Genomic DNA, 10,245 nt, shown 5'->3' on the forward strand with positions numbered 1-10,245 from the left:
TATTAGCAGATAAATCTACGGAAGATGTGCTAGGTTCATTTAACTTCTGGGATGTTTATAGGCCCAAGCAACTAGACTTCTGAGAGACACAACTCAGTAGTCCCCCTGAGACTGTCCAGCTGGCTTGAGCAGGGAGGCAGAGATACAGGCAAGGCCCCCGAGGGAAAACAGCCCCCTGGCCTCCAGACTGCAAATCCCCTTAACCCCTGGCAATCCTGGGACTACTTTCCCAAACCCTCTCTCACAACCGCTCTGACATCCCTCTAAGTGATGATGGGAGCAATTATCCTATAATCATCACCCAGTGCAGCGCTCAGCTCCTTGGCAGAGTCGAGATCGCGTCCAGGCAGAGCCAGAGGAACAATTTGGAGCAATATGTTTCTGCCCCTCAGGGATTCTACTCCCCCGGCCATTCCGAAAATGGAACCACCCTTACTTTACAAACAGGCTTTTTGGCTTTCCACTTTAAGGATGTTCACGTCACACAAACTTCTCAGCGCCTCCCTCTTCAGTGGTAAAATACAGATAATCGTAGGTGCTCCTCTCTACCTCCCTTAGGACATTGTGACCTAAATTAAGGCAAGGTTTTGGCGCTAACAAACCATATGCATAAACAGGATGCTGAGGTCTTTATTGTGAGTATTGCATGATTCCACTTGCAGAATAGGAACCTGGATTCATTATGTTAAAACCTCCAGTCTGTTATTTAGCCTGCTAATCTTTTCAGTCGTACTGACATCAGTATCTTCTCTCACATGCTTAGATGTATCCTTCAATTTATCCACCTATGAATTGAAAATTCCTTCAAGGAAGAAAATAATGGCATGAATTTCTATATGAGACAGGTCTGTTTCATATTTTTTTGCTGCTAGCAAAACAGAGTATCTGCAGTATGCATTAAATATTATTTTTTCCCCAATTCAGGGCACCCTAGCCCCAACTCCAGAACTCTGGTTAACCAAGCTATGCTCTTGGATTTAGAAAATATTTATCATTTTCCAAGTCCCAACCAGATTCCCAACCTCAAATCTGACTTCTATATTCCCAGCTCTCAAAGATCTCTAGTTCTGATTCTTGGCATCTTTCCCTTCCCAGGCTTCTGACTTCCAAAAGCAAATTACTTTTCTGGGCAGCAAGATAGCGGAGGTCACAGGGAAAATGGGAAATATGTGGCATATAGAATCTGTATATATGGCCTTCAGAATCTCTCCATTTTGGCCAATCAATTTTAAGTTTAGTACTTTTCTATATGCAATTTGGTAGTTTGGTGTAGGCTATTCCGTTTGTAATGGATTTCGTCCTGTGAAATAGAGAATTTTAGTTTATTGTTACTCAAGTGACAGGATTTTAGGCTTGTTTTTTTCCATTTATCATTTTCTTATCTAGCTAGGAATATGCAAGTCAAATAAGCACCTACTTTGAATGCTTTTCCAGGAATTTGAATCCTTAATTTGAAGTTTCATGGGAATAAGTCTCAATAATAATAATAATAATAAAAAACTCAGCTGGAATTGGGTAGAGCATTTGAATGACTAGCAACAATTAGATTATTTTCTGTATTTAAGCTAAAAACCCAGGTTCATTTGTAACTTTAGACGGAGGTTCAAAGCCCTTCCTAGCTATTAATTTTAATCTCCCACTATTCTAGAAAATAGAAAATCTCTATGAATTTGCAGCCACAACTGACAAAATAAGTTTGTGCATGAAATTCTTGGAAGTGGGAACTACTGAAATGTCAACTTTGTATTAAAACTACATTTACCCCTACAGCAAAGAAATGTCTCATTCATCTTGCTTCATGATACATTAGACTGACTTTTTTTTCATCTTTGATGGAGTAAATAGCATTCCTATTGATTTAAATTTCAAATGTAAGTAATGAATAGTTCTTGTGATAATTACCAAATTTCCATATTTATAGGAAACAGTCAGACTGAAATATCAAATTGTGCTATCCTCTGTGTACCGGTTTGCTACATAAATACAGATTCATTAATTATCACTAGAGCTATTATCATTATCTCCTTTAAAGTTATAATTAATGGAAAAAGCCATCATGTTTCAGCCTTACGAACATTTTTAATGAGCAGAAATTGTTGTTATGCCACTAATTAATCTGGACAAGCTTTTTTGTTTATACATTTTTGAAGTAGGGTCTAAGAGAAAATGTTCTTACAAATGAGCTAAAAAAAAACCCAGTTTGAATATAGTTTACATACACATTTGAAATTAGTTTGGGTTAACTGTATTTTTTAAAAAAAATCACCGCTCTTCCAAGAACATTCTGTTCAAAAGGCTCTGATGTCTGAGATGTCATTTCACATCATCCAGAATGATAAAAATAAAACACTGAGCCCTGTTTAGGAATTTCAAATTCAGGGTTTTAATGGTAAAAATGAAATATTCCATCCTACTCTCCAGGGCCGATCCTGTGGGGGACGAATAGCCAATGGCTTCAGTGTGGTTTCAGCTGTGGGGGTGAAGCCCGTGGTTTATTTCACTCCTTGGGCTTTTGGGGCTGGATTCTCAATCGTGCTCAGCCCAGATATCTAACAGAGCCCACAAACTTACGAGCAAGTCCAAAAAGACATTACGTTTTTCCAAGTGGGGCTGAAAACCCTTGAAAATGAGGACTTTCTAAACCATTAGTTTTGTAAAGCTGGTCTAACTGCCAATCATCCGTCTAGAGTCCATGATGATAAATTTGGGGATTCCAAAAAGCCTCCAATTCCTAATACAACTATGATTATTATTCAATTATTATTATTGTTATTAGTTAACCACTTTCTATGTGCCAAGCATAAAGCACTGGGGTCTTCTCTGATGCCATCGATTCATGTCTGACCTCTGGCGATGCCATTCATTCATTCATTCATTCATTCATTCAGTCGTATTTATTGAGCGCTTACTGTGTGCAGAGCACTGTACTAAGCGCTTGGGAAGTACAAGTTGGCAACATATGGAGACGGTCCCTACCCAACAGTGGGCTCACAGTCATTCAGTCGTATTTATTGAGCGCTTACTGTGTGCAGAGCACTGTCTTAAGTGCTTGGGAAGTACAAGTTGGCAACATATAGAGACGGTCCCTACCCAACAACGGGCTCACAGTCTAGAAGGGGGAGACAGACAACAAAACAAAACATGTGGACAGGTGTCAAGTTGACGAAACAAATAGAATTAAAGCTAGATGCCATGAACACATCTCTCCCAGAATGGCCCTCTGCCAACTGCAGTCATTTTGGTGGTGTATCCATGGAGGTTTCTTTGTAAAAATACAGAGGTAGTTTACCATTGCCTCCTTCGCGCAGTAAACTTGAGTCTCCGCCCTCGATTCTCTCCCGAGCCGCTGTTGCCCAGCACAGGTGAGTTTTGACTCGTAGCAGAGATCGCCTTCCACTCGCTAACCACTGCCCAAGCTAGGAATGGAATGGGTGTGTCTCTGCTTGACTCTCTGCCCCGTAGTAGAAACTAGTAGAGTATTGGAAACTCTCCAGGTGTGACCCTGAGAGGGGAGCACTGGGGTAGATACAATATGCGGCACAGTCTCTTTCTCATATGGGGATCACAATCTAAGTGAAAGTTTGCAGCTAGATCCTCTCCCCATGTGAACCCAGGGCGGGTATCCATCCTTTGTTCCTGTCCCTAGCAACCAAATCTAAATCTCATTTATATGAACGCTCCTATTAATAACCCTCTTAATAAACCTATACTAAAAACCTGAACAGGCCAACCGTAAAATATCAGTTCTCCATAGCACCAGAATTTATAACTGCACCATTTTCCTCTACCCCATCATAATGGGGTAGAAAAGGCTCTTAGGTCAGTATACCCAGATTATTCAGGGTTTTAGAGGCCCATGGCTTTGGCCTTAAGGGGATTCATTCATTCATTCATTCACTCGTATTTATTGAGCGCTTACTGTGTGCAGAGCACTGTACTAAGTGCTTGGGAAGTACAAGTTGGCAACATATAGAGACGGTCCCTACCCAACAGTGGGCTCACAGTCATTCAGTCATATTTATTGAGTGCTTACTGTGTGCAGAGCACTGTCTTAAGTGCTTGGGAAGTACAAGTTGGCAACATATAGAGACGGTCCCTACCCAACAACGGGCTCACAGTCTAGACGGGGGAGACAGACAACAAAACAAAATCAATCAATCAATCAATCGTATTTATTGAGCGATTACTGTGTGCAGAGCACTGGACTAAGTGCTTGGGAAGTACAAGTTGGCAACATATAGAGACGGTCCCTACCCAATGGGCTCACAGTCTAGAAGGGGGAGACAGACAACAAAACAAAACATGTGGACAGGTGTCAAGTCGTCAGAACAAATAGAATTAAAGCTAAATGTACATCATTAGCAAAATAAATAGAATAGTAAATATGTACAAGTAAACTAAATTCAGAACAAATAGAATTAAAGCTAAATGCACATCATTAACAAAATCAATAGAATAGTAAATATACAAGTAAAATAGAGTAATAAATCTGTACAAACATATATACAGGTGCTGTGGGGAGGGAAAGGAGGTAGGGCGGAGGAGAGGAAAAAGGGGGCTCAGTCTGGGAAGGCCTCTTGGAGGAGGTGAGCTCTAAATAGGATCCTGCATAACTTGAACCTATGAAATATCCTGTAAACATGGTCCAGCTGAGCAGTTTTTCTCAGCCCTGGGCCACTTACTATGCCCAGAGCCAGGTGTCAGTCACCGGGATCATGAACCAGAAGCCCTGAGAGGAACACTGTGGCTAGAAGAAATGCCAACTAACTTCAGGTAAGCTTTGTTGCTCTCAATGCCCAAACTGCTGGAAGTTAGAGGACCGAGTCATACTAAGAGGGAACATGGGAGAGTTTGGCACTGCTCCATTCCTGTCCTCCCCTACCCCTAGACCAAGCCGTATTTATTTTCCTGACCGATTCCAGCGTTGTTTTGGCAGTGGGAGCCAAAGTAGGATCCCCTGATGGCCTGAGAAGTTTTCTGGGAATAGGTGGTTGACGCTCACCTCCTCACTCAGTCTCTGCTTGCCGCTTATGGCTCCTCCGGACATAACATTATAGGAATTTGCGTCCAAAAAGTCAATCTTCGAGGTGTTTTTGAACCATCTATCCTGCAACCTATGATGTCCCATCCAATAGAGCATAGTTTTCCCGTAACGTGATTATTTTCCCCAAAAAACATCTCCCTCCCCATGTTATAGGAGACATTCTTGAATTAAAAAATGTCAAATGGCAATAACTATACCACGTATTGCCTTGGCTATCAGTGAAAGAGGGCCTTTATTCTATTAACTTTTTGAGGGCAGGGATGTTATATTTTCTGATTTAGCAGCTAAGGCATGTTGGAACTTTATAATTATTATTTAGCATAAACTGATGCAGTTCTCTGTGGGCAGCAATTTTCACTGATAGATTTTTCCATCCAAAGACACAAAAAGGAAAGTTGTTAAATATAGATTTAACTCAGTTTAACTCGATCTGTGAATTTGAACAGGCCATTCCTCTAGCTTGTAAATAATGCTGAAGAGAAAAAATGAAATATATGATAATTCCTGTATCATTGTACGTGAAAATAAATGTGAGAAAGATGATTTTCTAAGTAGTCTGAAAGACTAAAGACCTGACTGTTCATATTATTATGGCCGCATTTACGGATAACCAAACTAAATCACTTTAATTACAATGGACTCTGGAAAACGTATCATTTTTGCATTAATCAATTCCTCATCGCTCTGGAACTGATCACAAGAAGTCTTACGGTTGACTCAAGGGCCACTGCAAAGAACCTGGGATGGTTTTGCAGGCTCGATTCTATGGAACCCAGATTAAATTGGAGCGTTGATATTTACCTGATGTCACTAGAGATTTGGGCAGCTACATAAGATGGCTTGTTTGGGAAAATTGGGGTATTTTTGCCCCAATTTAGCCAAATTAACCACCTACATTACTCTAATTTACCTCCAAACTCCCAGCTCTTTACTTTGTGCTTGGTAGAACTGACCATAGAGTTCAGAGCAGGGAAGTGAATTCATTAATGAGCTATTTCAGTCCCTGATCTATTTCAGTCTCCCGTGTCCCAGAAAATGTTGCACCTAAGCCATTCAATAAATTGAATCATCAATTCCATATTTGAAAAACCTTCAGGAAAGGAAACTCTACTTTGTAAATTGTCCAGTGTTTAATAAACCTCATTATCAACAAGAACGTATATCTAAACAAAACGTCGGCCGTTGAAAATTACACCCATTTCGTTTGTTTTTTCATTCACCATCTGCTTTAGAATTATACCTTTGATATTTGAATGGATTGCAATCTTCAGCCTTTTTTATTCAGAGTAAATCAGTCATTCGCATAGTTTTGATTCCCCAACTTTCCAACCACTCACTGAACACTAAATTGACGTTGGTCAGTGCAGGTTTTCCGGTGCTCTCCTGCCTTTCCATGCCCACACCTGTTTAAGTGCTTCCATTTCAGACAAGTGGGAAGCAGTATTGCTTAGTGGAAAGAGCATGAGCCTGGGAGACAAAGAACCTGAGTTCTAATCGCAGTTCTCCCACTTTTTTATTTTTTTATGGTATTTTTAAGCACTTAGTATGTGTCCAACACTGTACTAATTGCTGAAGTAGATACAAATCTATCAGACTGGACACAGTCCCGACCCTATATGGATCAGATCGCACAGTCTAAGTAGGAGGGAGAACAGGTATTAAACTGAGGTTCAAACTATTCTTTTGTTCTGATGAGATTTCTTTCCAATTTCTTTATAGTCCTTTAAAAATATGGATCTTTGTATTGTAACTTAGTTTCAGGAGTAGAGAAGTAGGAAGACTGGAGCTGAAAATAAAAATTCCTGACATAAAGGAATTTGATGATAATTAGGATATTAAGTGATTACAATGTGTCAAGCACTGTTCTAAGCTCTAGAGTCGATGCAGGTTAATCAGGTCAAACTCATCCCTATTCCCACAGAAGTCTCCCAATCTCAGTGATCAGGTGATCAGGTTGTCCCACATGGGGCTCACAGTTATCATCCCCATTTTACAGATGAGGTAACAGGCTCCAAGAAGTTAAGTGACTTGCCCAAGGTCACACAGCAGACACGTCACGTGGTGGAGCCGGGATTCGAACCCATGACCTCTGACTCCAAAGCCCGTGCTCTTTCCACTGAGCCATGCTGCTTCCCTTCTGTGTCTCCTGACTCGTTCTCCTTGCTCTCCCCACCCCCAACTACCCCAGCAGCGTGGCTCAGTGGAAAGAGCCCGGGCTTGGGAGTCAGAGGTCCTGGCTCCACCACTTGTCAGCTGTGTGACTTTGGGCAAGTCACTTAACTTCTCTGTGCGTCAGTTCCCTCATCTGTAAAATGGGGATTAAGATTGTGAGCTCCATGTGGGACAACCTTGGTTATCTTGTATCCCCCCAGTGCTTAGAACAGTGCTTGGCACATAGCACTGAACAAATGCCAACATTATCATTATTACTTATGTACATATGTGTAATTTTATTGATTTGTATTGATGTCTACCTCCCCCCACTCTACTCTGTAAGCTTGTCGTGGGCAGGGAACGTGACTGTTTATTGTATTGTACTCTCCAAAGTGCTTGGTACAGTGCTCTGCACACAGTAAGCACTCAGTACATATGATTGAATGAATGATTAATGATTAAGTCAGTAAATTTATGCCATTTTGCAATCTGAACTAAATGACCCTAGTTCATTAGCCCTTTCCTTATAGGCCATATGTAACCCAGGCTTCAAACTATTCTTTTGTTCTGATGAGATTTCTTTCCAATTTCTTTATAGTCCTTTAAAAATATGGATCTTTATATTGTAACAGTTTCGGGAGTAGAGAAGTAGGAAGACTGGAGCTGAAAATAAAAATTCCTGACATAAAGGAATTTGCTGATAATTAGGATATTAAGTGATTACAATGTGTCAAGCACTGTTCTAAGCTCTAGAGTCGATGCAGGTTAATCAGGTCAAACTCATCCCTATCCCCACATAAGTCTCCCAATCTCAGTAAGAAGATGGGTGTGTGTTGAATCCCCATTTTACAGATGAGGAAACTGAGGTACAGCGAAGTTAAGTGTCTTTCTGAAGTTACATAACAGGCAAGTGGCAGGGCCAGGATTAGAATCCAGGTCCTCTGACTCTAGGCCTGTGCTCCTTCCACGGTGCTTCTGATGCCTTTTCCATACTAGACAGGGGACAGACTAACCGGAGACTGGATTCTCTGGAATAAAAACGGATGAACGACCACCATAGTTATGAGACTACCAGTGTGTTAATCGGTCCTGGCCCCAGTCAGATTTCATCAAAAAACAGAATTTCCACAGAAAATGCATTTCCAATCATACACTTGCATTGAGTAGATACAGCGATAGTTTATGGAGGGGTTGGGGAGTGGATAACAAAAGAGTCTGCAGTCAGTTCTGTACCTGGTAGAGATACCAAACATCCAGAGGGGAAAAGGCTTTGTGGTATTTTCAAAGAAAGGAAATAGATTTCAGTTAGAAAGAGGTTTACAGTTTTAAATGGCATGCCTTTTATAAGACCCATATGCTCCTACCTGCTGTACCACAAAATGTATCAATGTGACAATTGGATCTATATGCACATATATATTCCAAAGTTATTTGAATATAGCCTACCATTATTTCTTAATGCTGGCCATTCTCCTGCCGATTGTCATGCTATATATTGTCTTTTAAATTGTTCTCTGAATATCTAATCCATAGTCTCCTTTTGGCTGAAATAAAACTTTCAAGCATTAGAGCTTTAATCAGGTCTATTTTTTCTTTGCTTCTTTTTCTCTTTGTTCATTTCTTCCCCCTCCCCCTCAACCTATTATAAAATGGTTGATCCATTTGGGGTATTATTAAAAAACAGGATGGCTTGTAATTAACATGACATAGAAAGCTGAGGTACAGTCTGACTTTTGTTTTACGCATGAAATGTGTGGAGGATACCCATGTACTCTATTGCCATTTCTTTCTTCTTAATTTTTGCAAGATGCCCTTGGTTGCAAAGATTAGCCCAATTCCACGGACTGGGGGAATTTGCTTTATTCAGCCCAGTTCCTTAGGCTGCAGTGGAGACTTCTCCACTCTAACACCTCTCCTGAATTTATTTGGTTAATAAATGTACTGCCAAAGGCTAAACAACATTAGTTGAGTTGATGCGATACTTAGGCATTCAGGTAATCTTCAGCCATCAATTCAATAATAATAATTGTGGTGCTTGTTGTGTGCTTATTATGTGCCAGGCACTGTTACTAAGCGCTGGGGTGAATACAAGCAAATCAGGTTGGACACAGTCCCTGTCCCACATGGGGCTCACTGTCTTAATTCCCATTTTACAGATGAGGTAACCAAGGCACCGAGAAGTGAAGCAATTTGCCCAAGGTCACATTGCAGATTGGTGGCCGAATTGGGATTAGAACCCATCACTCCTAGGCCCATGATCTATTCACTATGCTACCCTGCTTCCCCTACTGATTGGTTGTGCTCTTAACAAGATAACAAATAAGTTTTTTTTTTAAGTAGAAGTAATCAATTGATGATTTCCAAGGTCTTTTTCGAAGTCAATTTACTCCAGAATTGTGAACTCAATATTTTTAACCGCCCCTAGTACTTTGACACACTGGTTTTATCCATATATATTTACTAGTTGCTGTTAAGACTTCTCTGTGGTTTGTATAAACAGCAATTTTCTAGCTTGTCATGTGACATTGTTTCTGCATTTCTAGGTCATTCAACTTCAGGCTACAGTGTTAGTGTACACCTTATCTTTTAAGAACATTTTCCATAAACTTCAAAACGTCATCTGATTTACTTGAAACACTAATTTTAGAAGATGTTCTGGATTTTCCATATTACCGTGTATTGCAAGGGCAATGCCATTTCATTTGATTTCTTAATTTTCTTTGGGTCTAGAGGAGATTATCTAGTATCTACCCCGGTGCCCAGTACATAGTAAGCACTTAATGAACAAAAATAATAATTTAGTTCATATTTCATAATTAAGTTCATGGATTGTACCCCTCTAGGCATTTTCAGGTTTCAAAGAATGATGTCAGTATGCTTTCGTTGTTCACGTAATCCCTGTCTTAGATTCTGTACTACCTTATCTTTACCATGCAACTCAGCATATGCCTAAAGGCTGTTTATCCCAGGGCTTTAATTATCTGCTTGTCACAGGAACAATTACATAATTAAGTGCTTTTCATTTTCTTTTTTAATTTGATAATTAT

This window comes from Tachyglossus aculeatus, chromosome 14 (genome assembly GCF_015852505.1).
Source record: "Tachyglossus aculeatus isolate mTacAcu1 chromosome 14, mTacAcu1.pri, whole genome shotgun sequence".
Taxonomy (NCBI): Eukaryota; Metazoa; Chordata; class Mammalia; order Monotremata; family Tachyglossidae; genus Tachyglossus; species Tachyglossus aculeatus.